Source organism: Sus scrofa, chromosome 14 (genome assembly GCF_000003025.6).
Source record: "Sus scrofa isolate TJ Tabasco breed Duroc chromosome 14, Sscrofa11.1, whole genome shotgun sequence".
NCBI classification, from domain to species: domain Eukaryota; kingdom Metazoa; phylum Chordata; class Mammalia; order Artiodactyla; family Suidae; genus Sus; species Sus scrofa.
The window spans coordinates 2174892-2193832 of NC_010456.5; positions in this window are offsets into that span (position 1 = coordinate 2174892).

Genomic DNA, 18941 nt, shown 5'->3' on the forward strand with positions numbered 1-18941 from the left:
AATCTGTGTTGATTGCCGTCCCCTCTTGGTGGTCCGAAATCATATAAGGATCATAGTAAATGAGGTAAATCAGCAAGAGAATGGCGAACACCATGCAGTCTCACTTAGATGTGAAAGCTAAAATATGACACAAATGAACTTATTCTCAAAACAGAAACACCCTCGCAGGCATAAAAAGCCAACTGATGGTTACCAAAGGGGGATACGGGAGGAGGAGAGAGAGTAATGAGGAGTTTGGGGTTAACAGATCCATAGGACTCCGTATCAAGTCGAGAAGCCACAAAGGTGAACTATATCCAATGTCTTGTGACCAACTGCAGTAGAAAAGAAAAAAGTTAAAAGCCCAAACTGAAAAATAAAATGAGATGCGCAGCACTCCTGCAGCACAGAAACCTGTTCACGTGACCCGGTGTGTGCCCCGGGGTCCTTGGCGGGAAGGCATCCTTCACGCCCGCCTGGCCCTGCTCACCCCGGCTCTGCCCGCCTGGCTCTGCCCGCTCTGGCCTCCCTCTCTGGCCTGTGCTCTCCCAACTGGAAAGTCACCCCACGCCTCTCTCCCCATAAATCTTTCCCTCCTTCCACTGCCGCCCGCCCACTCCCTCACATTCCCTCAGCTCTCACAGTGCCTGTAACACGATGTACCATCCAATTGGAGGCATGTGTTTTACGGACATTCGGCTGTAAGTCCTTTCAAGCAGGAGTCACGTTCTGTTCCTTCCTGAGCCTGGACCTGCGCCCTGAGATGGAGCTGAGCGCGCACCTAGCAGGGCGGCCAGCATCCCCCCGGCCGGCCGGCTGGACTTCTTCCCAGTGCTTTGTTGCTACGTGTACCCTCCTCCTGGGTAGCCTGGCTGTGTTTGATCCATAGTGCCTCTAACAGGGGAAGGAGGAAGGGATGAAAGGCAGAACCCCAACTCTCCAGGCCGTTTACCAGCTCCTAACCGTTTACTTGGCCACGGTGACTTATTTGTATATTTCCATTTTGAAGAGCCGAAAGAGACATTTCCATGCCATGTGTGTCTGTGTGTGTATCTACTGACGTGTATATGCCTATGAATATGTCTGCATATGTGTGTGTCTGTGTGCCTGTGTAAGTACACATCTGCCTGCATCCACGTGTGTCCATATATATACGTTTCTGTGTCTATTTTGTGTCTGTGTAATGTATGTTTATGTATGTGTGGTGTGTATGTCTCAGGTATCTGTGTTGTCTGTCTGTGGATGTTTTCGTGTGCCTGTGTGTGTCTCTGTTTGTAGTTTTGTGTCTGTCTCTCTGTCTCTAGATATATGTCTCTCTGTCTATAGATATTTGTGTATACCTGTGTGTGTGTCTGTTTAAGCTTTGTGTCTGTCTATCTGTCTGTAGATGTGTGTCTGTCTATAGATGTTTGTATATGCCTATGTGTGTGTCTGTTTTAGCTTTGTGTCTCTGTCTGTAGATGTGTGTCTGTGTGTCTGTGCGTGTCTGTCTGTAGATGTTTGCATATGCCTGTGTGTGTGTCTGTTTAAGCTTTGTGTCTCTGTCTGTAGATGTGTGTGTGTGTGTGTGTGTGTGTGTGTGTGTGTGTGCTGTCCACCAGCACATGAACCCGGGGTATAAACTCAGAGTTAGTCTAACCATCATCTGATACGGGTAACAGGAGTTTTCCAGGTGGCCCAAGTGTCCTTCAGTCCTGGCCACGGCTGTCACAGCCTCCCCCACCCGCTCTATCCTCCTGGGCTTCCTGCTGGGCCACGGGGTCCAGGTGCCAGGCAGCAGGACACTTTGTTCCAGCATGTCCTCAAGCTGCATCCCACCTCTGCGGGGAAAGCCCGGCTGAGGTGCATCTCTGCACGTCTTGGGAATCTGGCCTGGATCCAGAGCCAGCCCTGCCAGTTCTGTGAAGAGACAGCCTGGAGTTTCACAACCAGCCCTTTACTGCCCCAGGATGCCGGCGTCTCCGCTTCCTTTGCTTTCTAGACCAGAAGAGGATGAGATGCAGCCTGCGCCACCCGACTGTGGAGAGGCTGTGGGCCTTCCCGGCAAGGCCTCACCAAGTGGGCAACCTGAAGAGGGAGCCCTCAGTGCCACATCTAAGGCGGCACAACCTTGGTCAACGACAGACTCCTTACCCAGCTCGGCCATCCCGAGTCATGCCCACTTTCATTTCTTCTAAATGAACTCCTTTCTCTCGTTGGAAACCTCAAAAATTCCCCTTTACTTTTGAAATTCCAAATTAAACGTGGTTAAAGTGTATTCTGCTATGAATTTGCCAGGACTTTTACATAAGTCCAGTTACCTCATTTGCAGCACCTGGTACACAATTTAAATGTGGGACCCTTGTTCAAAAAGTAGGAAAGCAGAGAACTTGAAGGTACCAACATGTAAAGCTTTCCTTTCCTTCACAGTCTTTCTGGATTTGCCGTGGTGTTTTTATTTACTGTTGTTCCAAATAGAGAAAAGTTAACATTTTAAATTATTAACATGAATTTTAGCATTCCCCTTTATATGGCACAATGCCAGTTTTAAATGCAAATACAAGAGAATTTAAGTCACGTGAAGAACCACTGACATTACGTAGTTTAAGAGAGAGTGTGGAAAGAAAGGAAACCTTTGGGAATGTACAACGGAACAGCCACTACCGAGAGCAGTGTGGAGATGCCTTTAAAAACTACGCATAGAATACCATGTCATCCTACAATCCCACTCCTGGGCTTATATCTGGAGAAAACTATAATTCGAAAAGATATATGCGCCCCAGTGTTCACTGCAGCACTTGTTACAATAGCTAAGACGTGGAAGCCACCTAAAAGCCCATTGACAGATGAATGGATAAAGAAGATGCGATACATAGATACAATGGAATGAATGTTATGCAGCCAAAAAAAAAAAAAACCGGAATGAAATAATGACATTTGCAGTACATGGATGGACCCAGAGATGACCACACCAAGTGAAGGAAGCCAGACAAAACCAAATACATGATATCACTTATATGTGGACACAATCTAAAAAAAAAAGACACAAAATAACCTACTCACCAAACAAAAACAGGCTCACACACATAGGAAAAAAACTTATGGCTGCCAAGGGGAAGACGGAAAGGGATAAATTAGGAGTTTGGGGTAACCTATACACACTACTACATGTAAAACAGATAACCAACAAGAACCTACTTATAGCAGGGGGAACTATACTTAATATTTTGTAATAGCTATAAGTGAAAAGAATCTGAACCATCATTATATAGAGAGATGAATCACGTAATCACATCTATGTATGAATCACTGTGCCCTATACCTGAAACTAACAAACATTGTCCATCGACTATACGCCAATTAAGAAAAGAAATTAGATAGTTTATTTTGTAGCTCATACATATGTGTGTATGTCACTCATAGCAGAATCTTGGAAATACCGCGCAAGACTCACGCACGCCTTTTCAGTTTACTTACGGACACTTTGGCTTAGTGAGGTGGAAGGAAGGGCTGGACAGGAAGGTTCTTGCCTTTCCTGTGGCACCATCCCTTTGGAGTAAGCGATGGGCTGATACAAGGATATAAACAGGTGAGAGGGGATAGGCCAGGATGCCTTAGTGGTTCACGTTGCTGAGAAAGCTACTGCCTTCCATGTGCATTTCAAGCAAGTTCTGGTTCAAGTGGAGACCGTGGCTTTTCAGAGCTGTCAGTGCCCCATTCTCGGCTGGAAAGTCACACACTCAGCTGTACTCATTTTGAGTCTCGCCGAATGAACTCCAAGCATCCTGGGTGCCCAGCAATCCTGTTGATGGAGAACTCTGAACTCGAATTTAGCAGAAGAAACTGGCAGACACCAGTGCTACACGATGTCTTCTCTGCTCACACACACACTCTGTTATCCCATCAGACCTCACTTAGGAAACACAAGTTCAAAGCTGAAATAAGTGACAGTTTCTTTCCTAGTTCTTTATCATAGCAAACCCTTCTTGTTTTATGGATGGTTTGTACCCTTTAATCTCCTTAACTCTATTAATTATAATTACCTTTGAGACTTGGCTGTATTGGCTCTTTCTGCTCATTGAGTGGCATTGTCACTTTTTCATAGGGCTCATTTTTCTCTGATGTTTGACAGTCCTTGGCCCTCCACTGGTCTTCCTGTTGGGGAATCCCTGATTGGCATGATTGTCTGTGCCAGGTTTTTTCATTTGTAAAATAAAAGCCTCAGGTAGCTCAGTGGTTTTCAACCCTCTTTAGCTTTGGTACATGGTGTCAAATGAACACTTATTTGTGGAAGCAGAGTGTGACATGTGTAAATGGCGATGGTGTGACAAAATTTGTAGCAAGTGCCAGCCCTAGAGGCACCACATTGGAGCTCCCTTCTGTAACTCCACCTCAAGGTGGACTTGGGTGGGACTCCTGAGCCAGATGACCCAGCAGCCGTGACCAGACCTGGTGGTGCAGATGGTCATTTCTTTCTTTTCTTTTTTTTTTTTTTTTTTTTTGTCTTTTTAGGGCCGCACCTGTGGCATATGGAGGTTCCCAGGCTAGGGCTTGAAGCTGCTGTCCTACACCACAGCCACAGCAACAGCAACGTGGGATCAGAGCCGGGTCTGTGACCTACACCACGGTTCATAGCAATGCCGGATCCTTAACCCACTGAGTGAGGCCAGGGATCGAACCCGTATCCTCATGGATGCTTGTCAAGTTTGTTAACTGCTAAGCCACGATGAGAACTCCCAGATGGTCACTAATTGAAATCTTGTATGATCCCTTGTGGAGAACAATAGCCAGACTTGAAATCTGCGAAATCCCTTCCCACACCTTCCTTCTGGCTTGGTTCTAGAAATGGAAACATCCCCCGGCAGATACACTTGCAGTGACTTGAACACCATTGCACGTTGGATGAGAACGCACCTCCCATCAGCAGCTTCCAGATAATGTCCTGACAAGGAGAGTTGGTCCCCAGGGAACACAAAATTCAGTCTCTTTCCTTTAAGTGGACCTCCTGATTTCAAAGGGATCCCTTCCAGAAAAGACTGGGCTAAGCTCCAAGCGTGGCCTCTGCGTGTAATATCAAAGTAGACGCTATAAATCAGGAAATTCACAACATTCGATCGTAAAAGAGCAAAATGGCCTTTTTGGCTTGACCCCAGGCTGCTCTTTCCCGGCCGCCACGCCGAGCAAATTCTAGGTAGGATGCAGTTATGTGGACCTGCAGCCCAGTTTCTGGTCTAGAAATAAGTCAAAGTGTCAATGGGGAAATACCTGCTCTTCTTAAAATAGGTCCGTGTGTCTCAGTGTTGTTTTTTTTTTTCCCTTAAGTTCACTTGAGATTCGGCAAGAGAAATGAGGACGTGAAAGTTTTGAATTGGTTTGTCCTCTTTTATCTCAAAGAGAATGGTTCTTTTTTTAAAAGGGTTTCTGGAAGGGAAATTGAACGCATGCCTCTTAAGAGGTTAGTTTTACACGGATCAAACTAATAACGACAACCACAACAACAGTAAATCCTGGATCAGAACCTCAGAAGAAGGTGGCCACTGGAAGCCCCTTTCCTTGGCTCCAGGAGGTTTTCAGTTCTCATCCTCTCCCAGGATCCTCCTCCTAGAACCCTGGGACCGGAGGGTGCCCCTCAAGTCTCTGCGTCTTTATATACTCCGGCATCGTTGTCTTTCTGCGTGCATTCTGGAAGAACCCTGGATCTTGAACATTAAGGGCCAAAGGGCTCCTGGGGGGTTCCGCTCTTTGGGACAATCGAAAGGAAAATGTTGAAAACAGCGACAATGATATTTTTCTTTTTGTTTTCCCTTTTGTCAGCCAGCTCAAAACCCTGATCCCTCTGTGGGGAACATTTGGGGTTCCACCGCAGCCTGCCCTGGCCATCCCCTCCTCTGCCCAGCTTGTGCCTTACAGCTCGCGGAGAGGAAACACAGACCAGAACACCAAGCAGGAGGGAAGCGCCAGTGGACGAGGAAAGTAGTGTTTTTAAGGGCCTCATCTTTCCAAAAGCCCACAGTGGTTGTCCGATCTGCTGGCCCCATGAGAGATGCAGTTCTTGTTTTTTCTTTTTTAGGGCCACACCTGGGGTTTATGGAAGTTCCCAGGCTAGGGGTGGAATAAGAGATGCAGCTGCAATCTACACCACAGCCACAGCGACACTAGATCCGAGCTGCATCTGCAACCTATGTTGCAGCTTGAGGCAATACTGGATCCTTAACCCACTGAGTGAGGCCAGGGATTGAGCTTGCATCCTCACGGGGACGCTATGTCAGGTTCTTAAATCTGAGACACACACACACACACAAAGGGAGCACATTTCCTAAGTGCATGGTTTGTGGAAGTCGCGCTAACAGTTTGACCCATGCATCCAGCCCCAGGACAAGTGAGAAGCACCAGGGAAGGATCATAAGGTTACAGCCAGCCCTGGGGCCATCATCATGCTGACTTCTAACAGCAGAGCTTAGTTTCTCTTGATTTTGTTCTTTGCGTAAATGGAATCACACAGTCTGTACTTTCTGTCCAGCTTCTGCGGCTCATGTTACATTTGCAAGTTTCTCCTCCGTGTTGTTTCATGAGCTTGTAGATCACCGTGTCCTCATTCCAGAAGGCGCTCCCTTGCTGGGAAGGGTGGGAATGCAAGGTGATGTATGAGTTTCTTCCTCTGCTGATGGGTGCTTGAGTGCTCACTCCCACTCGCTGGGGTGAAAGGCCCGGTGCTTTCAAGAGTACTTTCAGGTTGACTCAGCTGCTATTGTCTAAAGAATTTAAGAAACTAACCAAACCTGACCCCATTAAATGTATGATTCTCTCAGTACAGGAGGGGAATAAAAGCCACTTCTGGATCCCTGGATCACGGCCCCTTTCCCTCTTTCTCTGGGGCAGGCGGTATGGACCGAGCTTATAAGGATCTTAGCATATGGATAGCTGGGGATAACTGGAAACTGCTCCCCCATCCCCACCTTCAAGTCACTGCAAGAGCTCTTCAGAAAAGGAGGGATGAATGTGTGGGAGATGGGAAAGGGAGCAGATGACTTCACTCAAAGGGAACATTTTTCAGAAAACTCTGTATGCTTGACTTCACAGACGTTATTTCCAACCTCACTGCAGAGAAAGTGGGAATAGGCTGCTCATCCTCTCCTCAAAACTGTCCTTGGATTCAAGGAGTCGGCCAGGGGTCAATGCCAGGAACCTCCAAAGATGCCATGCCATTTGAGGAAGCCCAGGGCCATGCTGCCTAGAAACTTCAGACCGGAAGTCAATCCCCCCCTCCACCCCAGATGGAGTAAAGGAACTATCAGAAGCCTTTGACATTGGAGAATTCAAAATTCTGGAGTCTCACATACTTTGGTTAATGCAACTATAACATGATACTACTTCTGTTGAATGCATGTTAACTACGTGCCATTTTCAGAGTTCCCTTTGTGGTTCAGCGGTTAACGAGCCTGACTAGGATCCATGAGAATGCAGGTTCGATCCCTGGCCTCACTCAGTGAGTTAAGCATCCCGCATTACCGTGAGCTGTGGTGTAGGTTGCAGATGGGGCTCGGATCTGGCATTACTGTGGCTGTGGTGTAGACCTGGCAGCTGTAGCTCTGATTAGACCCCTAGCCTGGGAACTTACAAATGCCTCCAGTGCAGCCCTAAAAAGCAAATACAAGCAAGAAAACAAACAAAAAACCTACATGCTATTTTCTGATATTTGCAGGTTCCAGGGCATTTTCTTTTTCCCCAAGAGAGCACCATTTTATAAATGTATTCAATGAACACAAAAGTAAATGGATCTGTTTAATGAAGGAGGTGTTTCTGCTCCCAGATTGACCTGGCTTCCAGCTGGAAAGTTGCTTGAGTTTCAAGATGCAAGTCACTCCCCACTGCCCCACAGGGCAGTTGCCTTGATTCTCGGGTCTACAGCCGGGTCCCCCCTGTCCCGGGAGATCTGTTGCCCAGGCAGGTGCCTTCTTCTCATGCAGGAGCCCGGCTTTCCTCTGGGGGGTGTGAGATGGCTCACCCCAGGCTCACAACAGTTTTCCTGGCTACACTAGTGTGGCAGTGTCCTAAATCCAGAGCGCGCGGGGCCACCTCACCCCAGGGCAGGGGACCCGGGGCTTGAAGGCTGCTTGGATGTCTTCTGGCCAAGTTCTGTCTTGTCCAAGTCTCCTCATGTGATCCACAGCCACCCATGTCCTTGTCACTGCAAAACTTCCAATCGCGCTCTGTTAACTCTCAAGACAGGGTATTGAGGAGTTCCTGTGGTGGCTCAGTGACTACTATCCATGAGGATATGGGTTCGATCCCTGGCCTCGCTCAGTGGGTTAAGGGTCTGGAATTGCCGTGAGCTGTGGTGTAGGTCACAGGTGCAGCTCAGATCTTGCCTTGCTGTGGCTGTGGTGTAGGCCGGCAGCTGTAGCTCCAATTCAACACCTGGGAACTTTCATATGCCACATGCGTGGCCCTAAAAAGCCAAAAAAAAAAAAAAAAAAAAAGAAAAAAAGAAAAAAAAAGGAATATTTTCATATTTTTTTTCTTTAAAAAGAAGCATTTTGATATTTTTTCTGATTTCCAAGCCAATAGAGACATGTGAGAAAAAGTGTTGCTGCCACAGAAGGATTGAGAAACTTCTTTCCTTCTCAACTGAGGGAACTGAAGACCCCGAATAAAAACAGCAGAAGGCGCAGCACCTACGTCAGAACTGAGAAAGGGCTAAAACCATCCACCAGGTCAGAAGACTCTAGGGAAAACATTCAAATCTCATTGCTAAATGCATTATCCAGGGAGGAAGGTAACAGAAACCTCTTCTCTGATGTAATGTTGACACAGGGCCCATTAGGGATGGAGGAAAACCTACCCAAGACACAAGATTGTGTCTCCTGATTCAGGAGGCAAGTTGACGGCCCAGACATAACTTCTTCTCATGGTGCACAGGATTTGAGCTTAAAAGACAAAATAAATATGGAGAATGTATAGGCAGAAGGCTGACCTCACATTTGAAAGCGCCCCCCTTCCTGTGTGCCAGAAGCTCACCTTGGCCTGGGCATTTTGTAGGAAGAGAACCTGCAGCGTTGAGAGGTATTTTTTTCTCCCCTCCACCCCAGGTCCCTTCCTCTGCCTGTTAGATGTGTTCTCAACGAGGATGGTTTTCATGGAAGGAATTTATCAAAAAGAAAGAGTCCATGTATAACCTTTGACCAACAGGAAGCCCACTGCAAGAAAGTAGTATCAAAAGGCAAATCTTCCAGTCTGTCAGAGAAGAGCATTTTGACATAAAAAAAAAATCATTTAAAAGGGGTTGAAAACCCAAAGACTTGTAAGGAGGGCATCACGGTTGCCATAAATAAGAAATTGAAAAGGTAACAGGTGAGGAACGGGCCTACCCAAGGCTGGGTGATGGGGTAGGAAGGAGGACCACCTGGGGTTGCGGTCACAGCATCAGAGGAGGAGGCTGCTGGGCCCTGTGGGACATGAAAGGACAGGGTTGCACGTGGCCAAGGCAGGATTGCCAGGCTTGAGGGAGCAGAGCCCGTGCCTGCCAATGTCCACCTCCTCCAGGGAGCCTGGAGCACATATCGTGTGCAGAGGAGTTACATTAGCAGCCTCCTGGCCGCTGAATAGCAGAGCACCCTGCAATGGTCCTCCTATTGGCTGTTTCACTGGAGTGACCCTCGGGTCTGCCTGAGGACCAGCCTCAGCTTATCTCAGTAAGCCCAGGTGGCTCAGATACGTCTGAGCCCTTAGCGCAATGGTGAGTCCTTGGGTATGCAGGACTCATTGCTATGGGGAGAAAAGTTAATTTTATGGGCTGATTTGCCTGGGCCATGGGATGCCCAGGTATCTGCTTAACTACGATCCTGGGTGTGTCTGTGAGGGTCTGTCTGGGTGAGATAAGCCTCTGGATTGGTGGGCTGAGGGAAGCAGATTGCCCGTCCCCATGTGGCGGGCCATGTCCAATCCGTGGAAGGATCGAAGAGAGTAAAAGGGTGGAGGAAGAAAGAATTTGGGCACTGTGACTGCCTGTCTTGGAGCTGTGCCACTGTCCATCATGCACTTGGAAGAGGACCGTTGGCACTTCCGGTTCTGGGGGTTTCAGACTCAGATATCGGCTCCCCATGCAGAGAGCAGATGGCAGGAGCTCTCAGCCTCCGTTATCATGTGGATCAATTCCTCAAAGAAATCCCTATCTATCTATCTATCTATCTATCTACCTATCTATCCATCCATCCATCCATCCATCCTTCCATCCATCCATCCATCATCTATCTGTCATCTGTCTATCATCTCCTACTGGTTCCGTTTCTCTGGAGAACTCTGAGGAATAAAATCTCTATCACTTGTTCTGCTGGTGGTAAAGAAGAGACTCTAATCTCCTGTCCTCCCCCTCCCCCATGCCTCCATCCTTTTGCTCCCCTGGACAGAAGGGGCAGAATGGACTGGAAGCCGAGAAATAATACCAAGCTCATTGTCACAGATGGGTTGGTTAAGTTCTTTAGGAGTCAGAGTAGCCAAGCTTGAGACTTGGCTCTGAAATCCCAGCCAGCAGCTGCCAAAGTGGTCCTGAGATCCCTATAGGAAAAGGCAGCCAGGAAGGTAAACTTGCAAAACTGAACTGCAGGAGTATTTGGTGCACAGCACTGATGGCTGTGGGGCCAAGATGGGGGTCTGTGAGTATTTGTGTGTGTGTGTGTGTGTGTGTGTGTGTGTGTGTGTGTGTGTGAAGAGGGCACAGGCCAGAGGGCCGATCTATACAAGATGGGGTTTGGGGAGGTGAATGCTGTTGCAACTGAGTTCCCCCAAAATAGACTCTGATTTGCACAGGAGCAGTATGTTGGTGGTGCTCTCAGGATCAGTCCCCATGGGGAGTGAGGGAGCAGGTCAGGGTAGAGGGACAATTTGAACTCTGGAGGCAGCTGCAGGGAAAGGTGTCACCAGGGGCCCTTCTGTCTTGCCCCAGCGGAGGAAATGGGGCTGGGCTTCAATGCTCCCCCGTGCGCACTGGCTGAGGAGGTTCCTGGGGGGCCTTAGCTAGAGGCTGCGGCAGTGTGGGGTCTGTGTGTGCACAGAGGCCACAGTGTCCAGCACTGGAGGATCACTGGTATCCCTGAAAGACCGTGGCTGGAGGTCCCCTGCCGTAATTCTCATATAGTTTTGGACCCACAGGGGCAGAAAATTCCAGAAGTGCCAATTGGCAGTCCTTCTATAGATGTTAAGCAGGATCTGGGCTTTTGAATAAAGACATATGGTGTAAAAGTTTAATAACACAGTGACAGTTGCAACTGAGCAATAGAAAAAGTAGCAGTTTGTGTACTATATCGTATCTGTTTCAGATTTAAGACAGCCATATGCAGAAAAACCCAAAAGGGCCTTCATTTCTGCCCGAGTCAGGGTCCACTGGAGCAGGCCTGGCACATTTACGCTCATCTTCTCAGTAAGACAAAACGACCATCCATGATAATCATGCAGCAGACAGAGTTCGCATATGAACCAAAATCTGAATTTACCAAGCAAAAATATTGCACTCACAGTTTTAACTTGGGCTGGTTTGGAATTTTAAACATAGACAAAAATGCCAACTGGCTACAGTGAGGAATTCACTTCTGTTTCATCTTTTTTCCAATCACTGGACCATCCTGATGCATTTCAGATCTGCTGTTTTGACACAGGGGCAACATCGTCCCCCAGAGCTGGGGATCCCAACTGTGCCTGAAGTGAGCTTGAATAAGCAGAACCCTTAAGAATGTGCTTTCAGAGCCAGGGTGTAGCTGGGTCCAAGTGTCCAGGATCGAGACACCGTCCAGGGTCCTCTGACTCGGTATGATGCTTATTAAATGGTCAGAAATGACCACGTGCTCATCTGTAGCTGACCTTACATCCCCGAGGCTCTGGGAACTGCAGTGGGGGTTTAGGATCTGCACCGACAGATTTTCAAAGGAAAGAATATGTGATCACTGGCATTGTTTAGAATTCCCAGTGTGTCAACTTAGAATAGATTTACAAGGAGATCCTGCTGAATAGCATTGAGAACTATGTCTAGATACTCATGTTGCAACAGAACAAAGGGTGGGGAAAAAAACATAATTGTAATGTATACATGTAAGGATAACCTGACCCCCTTGCTGTACAGTGGGAAAAGAAAAAAAAAAAAAAAAAAAAAAAAAAAAAAAAAAAAAAGAATTCCCAGTGTGTGGTGACAATAAAAGTTTGTTTTTTTTTTTTCTTTTTTTATGACCACACCTGTGGCACGTGGAAGTTCCCAGGCTAGTGAGCCAATAGGAGCTACAGCTGCCGGCCTGCGCCACAGCTACCACAAGGCCAGATCCAAGGGGCAGCTTCGACCTATACCACAGCTTGCAGCAACGCTGGATCCTTAACCCAATAATGGAGGCCAGGGATCAAACCCACTTCCTCACAGAGGCTACATCCCTATGTCAGTTCTTAACCTGCTAAGCCACAAAGGGAACTCTACGAACTGGTGCCATTTTTGCAATCAACCCATCAGACTCACATTTTACAGAAAAGAGAGGTTCGGAGGAAATTCAGTGACTTGCCCAAGGTCTAGTGTCTCGGAGACCTGAACATGGATTTTCTGCTTTAAACTCATTATTCAGTTCTGGGTTCTAGGCACACCAGATGCTCTCTCAAATATTCCCGCTCTCTCTTTCTTCACCAAGCATCTAATCACCAAATCTATTTCCTGGTACCTCCGTATCTGGGCTTACCACAGTGACTTTGGATCCATTCACCTGTGCATTGACCATCAGCCCAGAGGGGCAGATGATGTTTCTTGTTGAGCAAGAACACCCATCTGTGATTAAATACTGATGCTGCACAAGCAGTATTGTGCTTCTGAGTCAAACATAATTCTCCATCACAGAGGGAGCAGACTGGCTCTCTGCTCTCCTTTAGTAAGAGGTGATTGGCATCCTTAGTCCATGAAGAACTTTGTGGGTGCTCTGGCTCTCAGAGACAGTGGACACTGCAAGGCTAGGTGGATAGGGAGATAGTGGGTGACAAACAGGAAAGTCCAGGCTCTCTTCAGAGATTTTACAAATAGGAACAGAAAGAACTATTAGAGTCTGACTCACCCGCTGTGTAACTCCATCAGAAATTTCCAGTGCAGTTACTTAGGCTGCAAATCAGACTCAGAAGACCAGATGCCTTATAAGGTCGGAGAGAAGATTCAAGTCTGCCTTTCCCCTTCGTCAGCTGTTATGAAGAGATTAAAATGTGGTGCCTCACGTTTACTAAAAAGGGCAACTAACAATGTCATTGACAGGGTTTCAATTAAATAGTAAGTTAAGACGAAAGGAAAACTAAACATAATTTTATAGAATTCTTTATTCCATGGAAAAGTGGCACTGTTGATTAAGTTAGAACAGGACTTGGCAAACACCAGCCTGGGGTTCAATCCAGCACACTATGTGTTAATTCATTATGTTTTGTGGGAGCCCAGCAACGCCCCCTCATTTAGAATCTGTCAGTGGCTGTTTTCATGCTACACAATAGGGTTGAATAGTTGGAATGCAGACCGTAAAGACTTCAAAGACTAAATTATTTACTCTCTGGCCCTTTACAGAAAACATTTGCCAGCCCTGATCTGAACCAGTTTCCAAAAAAGGTCCTGGGATGTGACAGACAGGTATCTGTGGCGCTGTCTATGGGCTTAGCATCACCTGCTAATCATCAGGCCACAGGGCCAGGGGTAGTGTTCACTTCTGGGGCAAGTCGGCTCAATGGAATGGCATAGAATGGAGACCAAGCTGATCCCCAAGTTGGAAAGCATACCGAGATGACGCTTATCGGACCAGTCAACTAGAGTCGCAAAGAACCAGTTCAACCCAGATCTGCCAATTCCAAATAACACAAAGCCACAGCCTATGCCTCCACTTACGCTAGGCACCTCTGTATCGGAATTACTGCCTGAACCTTGTGCTGTACAGATGGAGACTCTGTCATGCTTGGGGAAGGGCCAAACTAGCTACAACAGCAATGGACAAGCCAGTTGAACCTTTCAGGAAGCTTAGCTAGTCCCCCAAGACACACTCAGAGAGGGGTAGACCTCAGCTCAGGCATGAAGGGTTATCTGGATCTGAATATACAGGTGCTGTTGGGGTTTCCATCATCTCCAAGGGGTGGCTGCCTCTGAAGAGTCCACAAATGACAAAGGGCCTCCTCAAGCTTGATTTATTTCAGGGTTCACATCCTTCTGGGTGGTCCTGGGCCTGCACTATTGGCAGCCTCACCTCTTAGGACACCCAAGACTTTTGTTTAACATGAGTCCATCCTACGACCACCCCCCCCCCCAAACCTCTGGGTCTGCAAACTGGGAATAGGACTGACCTACCTGCCCAAGGAAGTTGGTGGTTTAGGCCCAGAACCCTGGAGATTGGCTTGATGGAACATTCCAGGTGATGAAAGTAGGGAGCAGAAGGGAGACGAGGCTAAGAATGCTTGTCTTAGGAATTGAGCAACTCTGCTGCTACCACTTCTTACTCGGTGGCTGTCCTCATTCCTTTTCCTTTTTGTTGCCTTCTTTCCTCCATCTCTCCTCCCAGCTTTCCTTCCCTTCCCTATGTTAATGGGCCTACCCCTGGCCTGGACCTTATTAACAGACCTGCCTGTGCACCAGCTTCTCTTTACCCATGCATTCGGCAGAACTGTTCTTACTGTGCCCTCCCAACCTCCCACTTCCCAGATCTTTCAGAGATGCTGGTGGGCACATCCTAGTCCCAAAGTATGAGTCTACCAACCACCGCAAAGGTCCCACCCTCTTTCCAGGGTCAGATAAGGCTTGGACATCCCAGATCACTGGGGAAACTTCTAGAGGCCTCTGAGGAAGGCTGTCCTTGCTGTTGAGAAGAGGCACCACGGGGAGGACAGGGAAGGAGCAGTGCCTCCCATTTCACTATCTGCTGCTGTCTCAGGATGTGGGGCCAGGCCAGTGCAGCAGCTTGTGGGGAGCCCACGCACGGTGGGGCCAACATGCTAAGGAAGGTGGAGAGAACTCCAGTTCTCAGTGATGTTACTGGTGATGAACTCATTGACTCTGGAATCAACCTGACTGCAGAATTTGCAATATTGTGAGAAAATACACTTCCTTTGTCATTTAAGCCATTTTGAATTAATTTGCATGTTACTTGCAGCTAAAATCACCTTGGCTGAAACAAGCTTTGGAGTCCCTGACACCTCAGGAAACGACCATCCCTGAACCTGGGCATGGTGGCCTCTACCCTGTAGTCCCCTGGAGGGGTATTTATCTCACTTCCCAAAGCTAACACATTCCCTAAACCCATACAAGGCATCACTGTGGGTTTTTTTGTTTGTTTGTTTTGTTTTGTGGCTGTACCCCTGGCATATGGAAGTTCCCAGGCCAGGGAGAGAATCCAAGCTGTAGCTGTGACCTACACCACAGCTGCAGCAATGCCAGAGCCTTCCTTTACCCACTGTGCCAGGCCTGGGATCAAACTCGTGCTGCTGCAGAGACAATGCCGGATTCTTAACCTGCGGTGCACCAGCAAGAACTCCCATTGCTGGATTTTTGAGCTTTCGTGTTCTTCTGCCTCACCCTCTCATTTCTCTTGCCATGTCCAGAGATATTGCAAGTATTATTTAAAACAGAATCACCAAACTTCTGCTTCTAGTAATGGTGAATGAGGTCATTTGAAATAGAACTCCTGTGGAAGTCAAGATAAAAGCTGAGTACGATATGAAAAACATGAGTTTGAGAGCAGCAGAGAATGACAAATCAGGTCCAGAATTACTGAGCTGGATCAGAGGGAAGCGCTCAAAGAGGCTGCTTTTTCTCAGGGTGTTTTTCAGTTTCAGAGAGGCCAGGTGGGAGGCAGGGTAGTGTAGTTAACAGACTCAAAGAGGAGCAATTAAACTCAAAATATGAACAGACTGCAACGCCAAGGAAAAACTGGTTTAGGTCAGAGAAAACACTTTTCACTACATTGTGCTGGGTCCATTGGTGATGCACGTGGTAAGAGAAGGAAATTGGTGCTGCTTCACCCACATACGCATTTGTAGGTCTAACTATAAAAGGCAAAACAACACTGCTTTCAGACAAAAATATGGAAGAATATTTTCTTGCAAACGAGATGCAAAAAGCATTATCCATAAAGGGAAAGATTGCATCCATGGCTCTGCAATAATCCTAAGACTCTCTGGTACCAAAAGACACCAGTAGGAGGGGAAAAGATGAACCCTAAAAAGAGAGGAGACAGCTGCAGTGACTGGATCTTACAAAGGGCTCTTTCTCAGTGTATTTAAGGGATTTCTATAAATTAATTAAGAAAATGACAGTCAAATAGAAAGTTGAGTAAGAGACTTTAAATGGGTAAAGCTATGAATAGCTACTTAAGTTTAATAATCAAGCACAGTTGGAGTTCCCACTGTGACACATTGGGTTAAGAATCTAACTGCAGTGAATCTGGGGGGGAGTCACTGTTGGAGGCATGGATTCGATCCCCAGCCCGGGAAATTCCATATGCCATGGGTGCAGCCATAATTTTGTTTTAAATCAAGTAAAATTAAAATCACAATGTGATGGCCCTACATGCACCAGAATGGACCAAAATGGAAAATCCTGACAGCACTAAGGCTTTCATGTGACGTGAAGGGACAGAGCTCTCACCCCCTCTGGTAAGAGTCCATCAGCACCATCATTTTGGAAGACAGCTTGGCATCATTTATCAAAGTCAAGCAGACAAATAACATAGGACCCAGGAGATGTGTATATATATGTACGTTCCCAACAGAATTGCATGAATATTTACACAAGACTCATTGCAGCAGTATGTGTTCCAGCACCACACTGACAATAACCCCAATGACTATTAAGAAGAGAAATATGTTCATAAGTTGTGCTAGACAGGAATGAAAAGGAAGGATCTATAGCTAAATATAGCAAGCCAGATACCAAAGAATACTTCCTGTGTGCTTTCATTAAGATAAAAATCAGAACCAACTAAATGAAACCATAGTATTCAGTTGCTAAGGGAAGCAAGGAAGTGATTTTCATCAAAGCAAGGTGATTGTTACCTTTAAGGACAAGGGCAGATGGGAGGTCCTCCAAGAGGGGCAATGTTATCCTTCTTGACCTGGGTATTGGTTACGCAAGTATTTACTTTGTGGTAAGTGACCTTGGTTCTGTGTCATTTTCTGGTTGTGTTTTGCATTTCACAATAAAAGGAGGATGAAAGGAAGATGTGCATCAGCAGCATTCAATGAAGCTGCGGGGAATAGTCTGCCTGGCTTCTTACTCTCCGGGCTCAGCAGTGATGCTCACTGTTTACTCGTAGACGGAGAGTCCAACAGGGTGTTGCATTTTTCCCAGTGGACACTGCCAATATCGTAACTGGTCACCTCTCCTCATTTGGTTTTCTTTTTTAGGGCCCCACCCGCGGCATATGGAGGTTCCCAGGCTAGGGGTCAAATCGGAGCTATAGCTGCCGGCCTACACCACAGCCACAGCAACACCAGATCCAAGCCGAGTCTGCGAACTACACCACAGCTCATGGCAAGATCCTTAACCCACTGAACGAGGCCAGGGATCGAACCCACAACCTCCTGGTTCCTAGTTGGATGCGTTTCCGCTGTGCCACAATGGGAACTCTGCGTCTCCTCATTTGGTTTCAGTGTAGGAAGCTTAGGACATCGGCAACCGCTTGAGATGCAATTGCAAGCTTTTCTGTGAGCTGATCTTACTTAGGTCTTTCTTATTTTTTCCTATTCTTTTGATCCTTTCTGATTATGGGTATTTTAATCATTTTATCTTTTTTTCAACTTACAGTAGTTTTTACAAGTAATACTGTCTCATTTGTCTAGTATTGTGCAACCAACAACAGTAAAATCGAAGGAGTTAAAACCATGGTGATTGGAGTTCCCGTCGTGGCGCAGTGGTTAACGAATCCAACTAGGAACCATGAGGTTGCGGGTTCGGTCTCTGCCCTTGCTCGGTGGGGTAACGATACAGCGTTGCCGTGAGCTGCGGTGTAGGTTGCAGACGTGGCTCGGATCCCACGTTGCTGTGGCTCTGGCGTAGGCCGGTGGCTATGGCTCCGATTGGACCCCTAGCCTGGGAACCTCCATATGCCGCGGGAGCGGCCCAAAGAAATAGCAAAAAAAAAGACAAATAAATAAATAAATAAATAAAACCATGGTGATTGATTACTCCTCATGACTCAGCTTTCTGGCTTGGGTACGAGGACCTGCTGGGACTAGATCCTCCAAGGTGGTTTCTTCAGGTGGCTGAACATCCGTTCCCTCCATGTGGTTTTCCCAGCAGGGTAGCTGCATCTTTCCACATGAAACTCAGGGCTCCAAGAGACGGTGCTCCACGAAAAGCCCAGCCTAGAAGTTCTTACCAAGTCTGTTTGTCATACTTGCTGATGGTCCATTGTTCAAAGCCAAGCACGTGGACAAGTTCACTGGGAGGGAACAAGAAAAGGATGTGAATATTAGGGCTCATCAGGGCCCACCAAAATGAATACATGCCCTTCATCATCAGAAGTCATCAATACATAATAAATGTGAATACATTGGAATAATCAAATACTTATATTTAGGAATACATATGGCAATGAAAAGACTTTAAAAATATTTGTATATTTCTGTGCACATTTTCCTTTGACGGTTTGGCCAACAGCTCTCTAGGGACAAAGCTACGCTGTGACACACTCTCCTTTTGTTGCATAACTGGTTAAAAGCTTTCCAAGTGTAGGTGCTTTTATGAATACTGCAACACTCACACACTTCAAAAGGGGGAGCTCCAAGTGGTAGGTCTTGGGGGCCATGGATGTACCATTAAAGGACATAGACCCTTCAAAAAATGTACGGTGAGCTGAGAAATCAATGCCTGAGATTGAAGGATCATGTTGCCTTCCCTGAAGCCTGGCTCTGACTCAGCACAGCCCCTGAACCTCTTGGAACATTCCTCCTGATCAACCTGTCCCACTCTTGGAAATCCCTGCCTTGGTATTTGACAGAGGCCA